Source organism: Cupressus sempervirens, chromosome 3 (genome assembly GCF_028749045.1).
Source record: "Cupressus sempervirens isolate cs-2001-9-10 chromosome 3, ASM2874904v1, whole genome shotgun sequence".
Classification (NCBI taxonomy): Eukaryota; Viridiplantae; Streptophyta; class Pinopsida; order Cupressales; family Cupressaceae; genus Cupressus; species Cupressus sempervirens.
In genome coordinates, this window is record NC_143120.1 from 620,595,448 (window position 1) to 620,609,627 (window position 14,180).

Below are 14,180 nucleotides of genomic sequence, written 5' to 3' on the forward strand. Positions count from 1 at the left end.
GATCTCAGTAGATACTAACTCTAAACTTGGTTATCTCTAGAATGTTCGATATGCACTGGAAGCTTTCTTCATCACCTAAGTGAGCTTGGTAGACACTTACTACTTGATAAAGACTTGACATTTTGTGTAACATCAAAAAAAAATACAATTGAGCAAATTCATGAAGGACTCTTGGTAGCTGATATTGAATAGATTCTTTAGATACTTGAGATGATTGAAGAAATTGAGTGGGAAATTCATATAATGATGCCTTTTTCATTGATGTCAATGGGGGAGAGAATGCAAGAACAAACATCTATTGAGAATACATGGAGAAGTATCGCATGTGAATGTGGGAGAACTATTCATGAGATGAAGATAGTATTGATATCAATGGGGAAGTATATCAATAAGGTAGTAGTGGCACTAATGAAGAATTGTTCCTAGGAGATTCAGATTTGATTGATGAAGAGGATTGAAAAAGATAAGAGCAACAACAATAGCATAGCGGTATGTTTGGTATTCTTGGAATCTCAATTTTTTTCATCGATGTTGTCATCAATGCTAAAGGGGGAGATTATTAGCATGAATGTTGATAATATTCGTATGGGGTAGTATCTTGGTATAGCTAGAGTATTATAAGATATTTTTAGCATGATAGTGTGTTGCATTGATGACTAAGTTTGTCATTGCTGTTAACATACTAAGAATATTAGCAGAGTAGTACACAATGATTAAGACCATATGGATCAAAAATTGAAGATGAGGCCAAGCATAGCTAGGGACATTTTCTACTAAGTGTCATGATGTTGTGGCTAAGAGAGAATTAGAAATTCAAAAACTAGTGATAGTTATTTGAGATTAGTAGAAGATAGTTTATAGACGGAGTTCTGGAGAAGTAGTTTTTGGTAATCAGATTATATCTCCTAACAACAATATAGTATAGTTGGGCATAGTTAGACAGAGATGGAAGACATCCTAATGATGACATCAGAAAGTGCACAAAGTCTAAAGTCACATATGTGAATTATTTGTAAAGATTGTGAGCCGCTACTATTATATATAATTATGAAAATTTGTAATGTAGCATGTTATCTTAATGAGGTCATATTGTAATTGTAATTGGGAAAGCCTCAAGGCTGAATCAATGAATTATTTTTATGACTTGGTATAAAGGAAAGTTATTTTCATTGTGATGAAATATGTATTGTGTATGAGATGCTTTCAAAATAGAAAGTGAATTGTACGTGTGAGGTGCATGTGAGTAAGTAATCAATGGGATTATAGTGATGTTTGTTTGTGGATTTGGTATTGAGATCTAAGGAGTATTTGGTGTAGAAGAGGCACAGTGAATGAGTGAAGAGATTATATTTGGTAGAGAATTATAGTAGATAGTTGATCAATTTCTATTATTTTGAAATGAATAATTCAAAGGCTAGGTAGACACTAAGTTCAATGTTCTTGCCCCTGAAGTTGTTTAGACAACAAGTTTTCCCTCTAATCAAGGGTTTCCTTAGTTAACATATCTAGTGTTATTGTGTATGTGTTATTCTTATGGTTTTTGTTTACATTGATGAAATTTTTGAGAATTAAAAAGGTTAACAAAAGTTATATTGTTCAAATAAATAATTAAACCCCCCCCCCCCCCCCCCCTCTCAGTATTCTTAATTAACTGTACTTTCTAACAGTTAGGTCCACTCAGTTCTTCTGAGATTTAATGGTACAATGGTGAAATAATAATAGTGTAAATGATTTGTTAAGAATAGAAACTACCTTTGCCTATCTAAATCCATTTTCTTCCCCTTTGGTTGATCTTTGTCTTCTAATCTTCTTTCCTCTATTCACTCAACTAGTTGATTCAATCTTCATCAATTATGCTTCTTATCTTTCCTCTACTCAAATTAGTTAATCTCGCTCAACTATTTACTCTTTTTCCTTCAACAATTTCACATCCACATCATCCTTCAATTAGATCTTAACCAGTTCTTGATCAATAACCAGCAACCTCATGAAATTAGCAACCTAAATTGTCTTTATTCTCCTCCTTAAATAGTTTTCTCAATTCTTTCAGATCCTTCCATCTTTTGTCTCTTAAACAAAATTGTTGATCATAGGTCCATATGAAATTACCACATTCAAAACTTCATACAATGAATCTAACCACTCCAAAAATATAACTTGTATAGAACTTTGTGCACATCCTTATCCTTCTCCAATATCCATCATTAGATCCTTCTTGATTTTTTTTATCATTGATCTTGTAAAAAAATTTGATGTGTGCCTTAGACCATCTTAAACTTTCCAAATTTCTATCAAAAGTCGGCCTCAGATTCTAATTTTTTAGACTTGTTCATCCAGTTGTCACTCAGTAAATATAACATTTATTCAAGAAACATAGAACTTGGTTATTACTGACTTGCTTGTAAAATATTGTGTTCCTCTTACTTTCTCATTGCTTGGGCAATATTTTGTTCACTCAATGAATACACTCTCCCTTCATTAATTGGGTAACTTGATTAAGCTTGAGTTCTCCAATATTTTAAAACAATACATGATTCTAAAAAAATCAAACCAATATTACACTACCATTGTCCAACTCATTCAAGTTCCCATTAAATATCTTACATATTACTTATGTCTTCATCATACTTTCTTCAAATCCTCTTCATCAATCAAATGATATGTTACTCTTCTAAGTTAGCATAATGTCTTGCCAACTAAGAATGGACATCAATGATAATATAAAAAATTATATGGCTCTCTTATATTAATTAATATAAGCATTATCAACCAACAATTTCTCACTAACAATTACATGATCAGTTGGAGCTAATAGCTGACCCACCCTCTGGATCAAAAATGTAGAATTTTATGATGGGATCTTAGCATATCATCACCCAATATATATCATGGGTTGTTCATAAAGGTGACAATATTAATTTTTTGTTAGATTCTTAGAGTGGATTCTAAACAATTTGTTTAGTTGATGCTCTTAAGGATGTATATTAGGTTGTATAAGATCTACGAGGTATAAAGTTTCTTCATTACATAGATTCAGTGGATTTTAAATCAAGTAAGTATGTTGGAAAGATACTTCTTGTCTCCCCTTTTCCATTGAGAAGAGGACTTTGTTATAAAATATCCTTGATGAAAGACAATTGTTTCTTTCTAGTATGCAAGATAATATTACTTGGATTTTGTCTCTTGGTGGTAGGTATTCAAGGAAATTGGGCTACCAAGCTATTATACACAAGGATTGAAACTTTATTCCTCAACAAGCATATAAATTTTGCTAGTCAAACATGGTTACTCTGCATTTTGGTTCCTTTACATGGCTAGGTCTAAAGGGAAGAGTTCTTATGAGTGAGAGATTATCGAAACTAAAGATTTTGAAAGATTTTGAACCCATTCAACTCTATATTTTGTGAGCCAACTTTAGAAGATGTTGGTCATCTCTTCTTATAGTGATCATTTTCTTTTGATTGCTAGTTGTGCATTTTATCCAAATTACACTATCACTTTCTAGTTCCAAAACTAGCATGGTATTTGCTTCCATCCAAGCCAATTTTGTATTCTAAGACAATGTTGGCTTGCATTTGGATTATTGTACCCTTAGTTATTATTTGGTTTATATGATGGGAAAGAAATAAGAGATTTTTAATAATTTGAGAGGTGAAGGAATGTATTATTTCCTCCATTTGTGAAGGAGTTAATAGTTATGTCTCTAAAGTTAGCTCTGCTTGGTCTACTTTTACCTCTTGGGATAATGAGGTTTTAAAATTATAGCAGGGTTTAAAGCTTCCAAAAATTTTGAGAAATTTGATTCAATTCAACCAAAATTTGATAGGAAAGATATAAATGGAAACGTCCTCTATCTCCCTTTGTAAAGCTAAATTGTAATAGTGCTATGCATGGTAATGCTGGTGTATTTGGAGCAGGTACCTATATTGGAGATAGGATTGGAGAAATTATTATAGAAAAAGCTATTCCATTATCACTAGGTACAAACAATTGGGCTGAAGCCTATAATTTATTCCATGGTCTTCAATTTTCTATTTCCTTCCATTTCTCCCATCTTCATATCAAAGGAGATTCATTATAGTTGATCGATACTTTGAAATCTAGATGATGTCTAAATTGGAAAGTTAAGTATATACTTCAAATTATTTGTTTGAATTGGAAAATTAATTATATACTTCAAAGTATTTGGTAGATGTTGGACTTCCTAAAGGAATTTGTCATTTCATGTGTATAGAAAGGGGAGTTCTCTTGCAGATTATTTAGATAATAAGGAAATTGACTCGAGCCCTTTGGATATTTCCCATGTTGATTCTTCTTAACAACTTCATTCTTAGTTCTACTCATTTGTCAACAAGGATAGGGAAATAAGGTAGTGTTCTACCTTCCTAGGATTTTTCTACATCCAATCAACTTCATCAATTTTAATATGGTCCTTGAACTTATTCTTCAATCTATGTGCTATTAAGAACATCTTCTCGCTTGGCTAAAAGAATTTTCAATTTCATGAGTTAATTGATCACTATTCTATTTCCATATAGAGGTTTTTGTAGAAAATTTGAAATATAACCCACAAGTAGAATCACAATAGCTAACACCAAAAAAATTCAAAATAGGAAAGAAAAATAAAAATGCATTCACAAAACTCTATTTCATAATAGAGGATAACCTTATTAAATAGTAAGAAGAATCCTTTATTTTATTGATGTTTACCAAAAACCACTGTGGTGTATAACCATCATACTTATTTTATTACATTCAAGACTAACTTATAACATCTACTCCTTAATTGCTAATTGAAATAAACTAGAAGAATGACAGAGTGCTACAGTGAAGAAACACATACTAAATTGCCTGTAATAGTAGTCATCACACATCTAAATGGAGTTATGAAAATTGAGCAAGTTGTGGAATAAATATTTTTTTTATTGAACTATGTGATCCTACCACTAATCATGCACTAACATGAGACTGTAATTGCACATGATGACCTTGACTTTGAGTTTACTAAAAAAATTAAAATAAGAAATAGTGGAACTAAAAGTTTCATGCTGGACAGAGCATCAATCTTCATACTCCCCCTTAATGCTGAAAGGACTCACAATCTGATCTCTAAGAGCCACAAATTGATCTTTTGCAATAGCCTTTTTGAAGATATCCACAATTCGCTCCTTTGTGTTGATGTATTTCAAATCAACCACTTTATTTTGAACCAAATCTCTAATGAAATGTTGTTTCAGATCAAAATGTTTGGTCCTACTGTGATGAACTAGATTTTTGGCCAATTTGATCACACTAATGTTGTCACAAAAAATTACAGTAGGTCGAACTTGTATCTCACCAGTTTCCTCAAGAAGCTTTCTAAGCCATAAAGCTTGTGTTCTTACTGAAGTAACCACAACATACTCAACTTCTGTAGAAGAGAGAGAAACCATAATTTGCTTCTTTGAACTCCATGTGATTAAATTGGAACCCAAAGAAAAAAAATACCAAATGTAGATTTTCGATCATCCAAACTACCTCCCAATTCTGAATCACTAAAGCCAACAATCTCAAACTTATTAGAAGAATAGTGAATGCCAAAATCTATTATTCTTTTCACATACTTCCAAATTCTCTTGGCTACCTCCATATGTTCCTCTAATGGATTTGTCATATACCTTAAAACTAATGAAATTGAATAAGTAATATTAGGTCTTGTGTGAGTTAAAAACATCAAACTCCCAATAATGCTCCTCTATGATGTCTCAACAATTTTAGTACCATCATCTCTACATAATGCAACTCCATGAGCAATTGGAGTGGAAAGAAGTTTACAATCAGCCATATCAAACTTCTTCAACATATCCTTTGCATACTTATCTTTACAAATAAAAATTTCATCTTTCGCTTGATAAACCTCGATGCCAAGAAAATACTTCATGAGACCTAAATCTTTCATCTCAAATTCATTCATCATAGCAACTTTGAATTCATCTTTCATCTTTGAACTACTGCCCATATATAGCAAATAATCAGCATACAAACTCATAATGAGAATATCATTACCTTCTTGTTTGTGGTAAAGGGTAGGTTCACTCTTACTTCTATAAAAGCCATTCTGCTGAAAATATCCATCAATTCTTGCATACCATGAATATAGTGTTTGGTTGAGGCCATAAAAATCCTTCTTCAACTTGTAGATGTAATCTTCTTTGTATTGAATCTCAAAACCTTGTGGTTGTCCCACATATAGCTCTTCTTCTAATTACCCATTCAAGAAGGCACTTTTCACATTCATGTGATGAATACTCCATTTCTGTTGAGCTACAAGAGAGGTTAGAACCCTAACAGTTTATTGTCTTGCTAGTAGTACAAAATTTTCTTCATAATAAATTCCATACCTTTGAATGAAACCTTTAGTAGCCAATCTTGTCGTGTGTCTTTCAACGCTCCCGTCATTATTATACTTGGTCTTGTAGACCCATTTTTGTGCCAATCTTCTTCTTCTTGTGTGGAAGCTCTAAAAGATCTCATGCCCCATTCCTATGAATGGAATCCATTTCTTCATTCATTGCTTGCATCCAAACCTCATTAGTACATGCATTTTCAAAACATGATGGCTCAGAATCAACTTTAGCGAGTAATGCAAAATTTACTGTCTCACCTGTTGGATCTTCTTCGTGCACTTGATTTTGACACCTCTCATAAATATCACTCAATCTTCTTACCTTTATTGGAGGACTTGAGGATGGACTAACTCTTGAAATTGTCGAGGGGTTACTTGGTGGGCTTGGTGATCTTGAAATAGATCCATTAGCTAGCTGTTCATTATCATTATCAATGATAATATCATCATCAAAAACTGATTTTGGCTTTTCAACATGGCCTTTTTGATGACCATAACTCCCTCTTCATCAAAAATCACATCTCTTGAAACAAAAATCTTATTAGTAATAGGATTCAAAAATTTGTAATCCTTGCTTTCCTCACTATAAACCACAAAAATGCATGATTCACTTTTAGCATCTGGGTATGTGCAAGATCATGGTGTACCAAACTATGGCTTTAAGTGGCAGTGAAAAATCAGTAAATCAGATTTATGTCAACTTGACACATAATTTTGAAGTAGTTATGGACTTTATATCAAAAAGTTGTAAGAAAATAATTTGTAGAAAATTGAATGTAGTTTCTAAACTACTAGGCCTTATCAGGAGAAAAAAATAATTGATTGGTCAAAAGTTTGAATTTTAATGCTGTACTAAGAAAATTTCAGGGCGAAAATAAAAAGTAGGTGTATGTCTGACCACCTTAATCAAAATCAAATCATAATATTTTTTTAATATCATTATAGATATGAAAACTAGACTCATTCCTGGATGTGACGCATATTTTTTGATATTTTTATTCCAAATAAATAATTAAATATGAATCTTCTACCAAAACTTTTTCAGATTAAAAAAAGTCCCGTGTCTGACCACCCTAACTAATAGAAAATTTGATCAAATTTTTCTTTTTTTGTTTTTTCCTTATACTAGGCGAAGTATAGAATGTGACGCAAGTTTTAGATTTAAAAAATGTTATACCGTTTGAAAGTTATAGCTATTTTTCATTCAGGATGTCAATCAGCACTTTACAATAATCTTCATTGATAATTAACTAATAAATACTTATCGAACTCAGAATTTGACAGAAATTATATTGATGGAATCTAGAGAGAGATATTAAAAAACTCATTTCGTTTCATTCAATTTCGATCAAAATAACATTGTCAGACGGCTACCCGAAGTCTGAGTATCACTAAAACTGTCTATAAACACGTCTTTGGGGTTGACCGGGCAGGCTGATCGGATATCCGATTCAAAATCGGATATCCGATTTCAAATCGGATATCCGATTTGACATCGGATATCCGATATGGCTCGGTAGTCAAATTCCAAAAATCTTCAAATTTTGGAGGGAAATTCAATTTAAACATTCTAGTTTTTTATTTTTAAATTATTTCACTTATATTAATATGTAAAGGCATATTTTAATATATTATATATATATAATAACGTAATGTAAACATACAAGATATAATCTAGTAATATATAATAATATTTTATGTTAATCTTATTACAATCTATAAATATAATATATATTATTATTATTTTTACTAAATATAATAACGTAATTTATATATATATATAAAACGTATTATATATTATTATATTAATATGTATAATAATATAATATTTATATAACAACGTAATATTTTTTATTAAATATAATATATATTATAAATATTATTATATTAATATGTATGTTATTAATATATTTATATAATAACGTAATATTTTCATTAAATATAATAATATAATATGTATATGTATATTATTAATATATAAGAGTCAAAGGGGGTCATAGGGTGACCTATAACCCTCTTTGACCCATTAAACGACGATATATGTCTCTAGGGGTCCTAGGACCCCTAGGGACATATGTCGTCTTTTAATGGGTCAAAGGGGGTCCCTTTGACCCATTAAATGACGAACCCCCTTTGACCCATTAAAAGATGACATATGTCCCTAGGACTCCCAGGGACATAGCCAAATCGTTCATATCAGTCAAAGGGGGTCATAGGGTGACCTATGACCCCCTTTGACCCATTAAACGATGACATATGTCTCTAGCGATCCTAGGACCCCTAGGGACATATTCGAATGGGTATTATGGGTCAAAGGGGGTCATAGGGTGACCTATGACCCTCTTTGACCCATTAAACGATGACATATGTCCCTAAGGGTCCTAGGACCCCTAGGGACATAGTCGAACTGTTCATATGGGTCAAAGGGGGTCATAGGGTGACCTATGACCCCCTTTGACCCATTAAATGATGACATATGTCCCTAGGGGTCCTAGGACCCCCAGGGATAGTCGAATCATTCATATGGGTCAAAGGGGGTCATAGGGTGACCTATGACCCCCTTTGACCCATTAAACGACGACATATGTCCCTAGGGGTCCTAGGACCTCTAGGGACATATTCGAATGGGTAATATGGGTCAAAGGAGGTCATAGGGTGACCTATGACCTTCTTTGACTCATTAAACGATGACATATGTCCCTAGGGGGTCAAAGGGGGTCATAGGGTGACCTATGACCTTCTTTGACCCAATAAATGATGACATATGTCCCTAGGGGTCCTAGGACCCCTAGGGACATATTCCAATCGTTCATATGGGTCAAAGGGGGTGACCTATGACCCTCTTTGACCCATTAAATAATGATATATGTCTCTAGGGGTCCTAGGACCCCTAGGGACATATTCGAATGGGTAATATGGGTTAAAGGGGGTCATAGGGTGACCTATGACCCTCTCTGACTCATTAAACGACGACATATTTCTCTAGGGGTCCTTGGACCCCTAGGGACATATTCGAATTGTTCATATGGGTCAAAGGGGGTCATAGGGTGACCGATGACCACCTTTGACCCATTAAATGATGACATATGTCCCTAGGGGTCCTAGGGACATATTCGAATGGGTAATATGGGTCAAATGGGGTCATAGGGTAACCTATGACCCTCTTTGACCCATTAAACGACGACATATGTCCCTAGGGGTCCTTAGACCCCTAGGGACATATTTGAATCGTTCCTATGGGTCAAAGAGGGTCATAGGGTGACCTATGACCCTCTTTGACCCATTAAACGATGACATATGTCCTTAGGGGTCCTCGGACCCCTAGGGACATATTTGAATCGTTCATATGGGTCAAAGGGGGTCATAGGGTGACCTATGACCCTCTTTGACCCATTAAACAACGACATATGTCCCTAAGGGTCCTAGGACCCCTAGGGACATATTTGAATGGTACATATGGGTCAAAGGGGGTCATAGGGTGACCTATGACCCTCTTGACCCATTAAACGACGATATATGTCTCTAGGGGTCCTAGGACCCCTAGGAACATATTCGAATGGGTAATATGGGTCAAAGGGGGTCATAGGGTGACCTATGACCCTCTTTGACCCATTAAACGATGACATATGTCCCTAGGGGTCTTTGGACCCCAAGAGACATATTCGAATGGGTAATATGGGTCAAAAGGGGTCATAGGGTGACCTATGACCCTCTTTGACCCATTAAACGACGACATATGTCCCTAGGGGTCCTAAGACCCTAGGGACATATTTGAATTGTTCATATGGGTCAAAGGGGGTCATAGGGTGACCTATGACCCCCTTTGACCCATTAAACGACGACATATGTCCCTAGGGGTCCTAGGACCCCTAGGGACATATTCGAATGGGTAATATGGGTCAAAGGGGGTCATAGGTCACCCTCTTTGACCCATTAAATGACGACATATGTCCCTAGGGATCCTCAGACCCCAAGGGACATATTCGAATGGGTAATATGGGTCAAAGGTGGTCATAGGGTGACCTATGACCCTCTTTGACCCATTAAACAACGATATATGTCTCTAGGGGTCCTAGGACCCCTAGGGACATATTCGAATGGGTAATATGGGTCAAAGGGGGTCATAGTGTAGTGATTTTGTGTTTAATCCATGCATAGGTATCGGATATCCGATATTATATCGGATATTCGATATTATAATATATATAATATAACATATATATTACATTTCATATATTTTTATATTATATTTTAAATTTATTATATTAATTTACTATATATTATAATATAAAATATTATTATTATACTATATTATTATAATTTATAATATATTATACTTTTTTATTACATATTATATTATAAGATATTACGTTTTATTATTATATTATATTATATATATATATTATATTACATTACTATATATTATAATATATGAAATATTATATTATATTATTATAATATAATATGTTATTATAATATTATTATTATAGTATAATATTATACGATTATAATATAATAATATTATTATTATTATATTATAGTATAATAATTATTATAATAATAATATTAAATAATAATAATAATATTATAATATAATAGTATGATATATTATTTAATATTATTATTATTATTTTATATCAATAATAATAATATTAAATAATATATCATACTATTATATGATTTTAATTATTAGTCAGATATTGGATTTAATATCGAATATCCGATATGATATCGTATATCCGATAAGGCTCGGCTTAACCTTCCAGGTTTGGTTCCTGGATAGGTAAAAAAAAGTTAGAGCGGATTTTGAAGCACTTTTAGGCATCTTCAAACTCTTTTTTTTTCACATCGCCACTTTTTGGCACACCATGATCCTGCACATACCCATCTAGCTTTTGTCTATTCTAATCAGGCATACAAACATAAGCCAAACAACCAAAAACTTTTAAATGATTTACATTAGGCCTTTTCTCATACCATGCTTCATATGGAGTCATCTTATCTAGGGCACTTGTAGAACTCTTGTTGAGAATATATACAACTATAGCAACTGAATTAGGCCAATAAGAATTGTTCAAACCCCTTGTTTGCAACATGCTCCTTGCCATTTCTACCACAATATGATTCTTTCTTTCAGCCACTCCATTTTGTTGAGGTGTGTATGCAGTTGTGAGTTGTCTTTTGATCCCATTCATCTCACAAAAATTCTAAAAATCTTTTGAGAAAAACTCTACTTCATGATCTATTCTCAAACATCTAATTATGTTCCCTTTCTCATTCTCTACACAAGCTTTAAACCTCTTAAATGTATCAAAGGCTTCATCCTTAGTGTTCAAAAAATGATGGCTCAAAATCAACTTTAGTGAGTAACGCAAAATTTATTGTCTCACCTATTGGATCTTCTTCATGCACTTCATTTTGATTCCTCTCATAGATATCACTCTATCTTCTTATCTTTCTTGGAGGACTTGAAAACAACGAAAAAATCTCTGATATAAAATAGTGGAGGCTCTATTTTTTTTAGAAAAATGTACAAATTTTTTATTTTGAACACCTAAGGAGACAAATTATATTCATAGCTGATCAAAAATATTACATAATAGAATTTTATTTAATAGTCTAGAAAAAATACACCCAACACATGCATGAGTAATCATCAATAAAAGTAATGAAATATGATGACTTACCCAAGCTTTCTGTTTTCATAGGACCACAAATATCTAAATGAATAAGCTAAAGTGGGTATTGGGCCCTCCATGCATTACCTTTAGGAAATGATTCCCTTGCATGCTTCCCTTTTATACACCCTTCACAAATCTAGTTATGCTCTTCAACCTTAGGCAATCCAATAACCGATGCATTTGATGTTAGATTCTTCAAACTATTGAAATTCAAATGGCCATACCCAAGATGCCACAACCAACTTTTATCCTCATAAGCCATATTGACAAGCTGATTGTCATTTTATTCTTTTTCATAGGAACAACTGCAATCACTTTGTTTCTCTAATTCTTATCATCGATAGTACATTTCATGTTCTCAAATGCCACTCTATATTTCTTCTCACATAGCTGCCCAACACTCAATAAATTATGCTTCAATTTGAGAGTACAATAAATATCTTGAACACTTTTTGTACCTTCCTTTGTCTCACCATCCATGGATCCTTTGGCTACAACATCCATAGTATTGTTATTACCAAGAGTAATATTGGATCTATAACCATCGTCAAGCTTTGAAAATATTTCCTTGTTACCAAACATATGGTTAGAGCATCCAGAATCCAAATACCAAGCATCATTCAAATTACTCTCACCTTTTCCATAACACAAAAATAAATTTCCTGAGGAAGGATCCTCATCTTGTTGAGCATAATTTGCATTATTGTTACCTGATTTCAATCTACACTCTCTCTCAAAGTGTCCATACTTATTGCAATGATAGCATTGGATGTTCCTTTTATCAAATCTACCTCTACCTCTTCCTCAACCACCTCCTCTTCCTCTAGATTCTCTTGAATAATTCTGATTTTGGCCCCTTCTTGAGCCTTTGTTGTTGTTGTTGCCACAGCTAGCACGATTATTCTTTGAAATTTTTAATTGGGAAGCAAAAGCCTTCTCATTAACACTACTAGATGTGTCCCTCATTCTATCGTCATGTGATATGAGAGATCTAACCAAATCATCATACTCCATGGTAGCTAAATTTTTTCTCTCTTCTATAACAATTGCTACATTATTCCATCTTCGGGTTAGAGATCTTAACACCTTCTGTATTACATGCTCTTGACTCATAGGTTCACCCAAGTGGCCATTTTATGAATCACATCTTTGACTCTCACATAGAAATCTCCCATGTTCTTTGTTTCCTTTATCTTCAAGTTCTCATATTATCTTTTTAAGGTTTGTAGCTTCACAACCTTGATTTGATCATTGCCATGATAAGTGTCTTTTAGAGTCTGCAAGCCTCTTTAGTTGTCTGTGCATCAGTGATTTGGGGAAACAAGCTCTTCTCAAGAGCCATCTGAACGTGAAACAATGCCATTGCATTTTTCTTCTCAGCTTCTTTCTTCAATCTCCTATCATTAGGTTGGAGAATATTCCAATCCGTGGGCTCTTCATATTCGGATTCAATTATCTCCCAATAATCTTTACCAATCAAAAAATTCTTCATCTTGATTGACCAATATTGGTAATCAACTCCATCAAACTCTAGGATTTGCAAATTGTTTGCCATGTTGTTGCCTTCCAAACACCTTGTGTACTTATACCAAATGTAGAAAATTTGAAACAACACCCACAAGTAGAATCACAATAGCTAACACCAAACAAATTAAAAATAGGAAAGAAAAATAAAAAAGCATTCAAAAAACTTTGTTTTAGAATAAAGGATATCCCTATTAGATAGTAAGAAGAATTCTTTATTTTATTGGTGTTTACCAAAAACTACTGCAGCATATAATCATCATACTTATTTTATTACATTCAAGACTAACTTATACAATCTACTCCTTAAATTCTGATTGAAATAATTGGAATAATGACAGAGTCCTATGATGGAGAAATACATATTAAACTACCTGTAACAACAGTCATCACACATATAAATGGAGTTATGAAAATTGAGAAAGTTGTGGAATAAATATTTGTTTTATTGAATTGTGTGATCCTACCACTAATCATGCACTAACATGAGACTGTAATTGATGACCTTGACTTTGAGTTTCCTAAAAAAATTGAAATAAGAAATGGTGGAACTAAAAGTTTCACGTTGGACAGAGCATCAATCTTCAGTT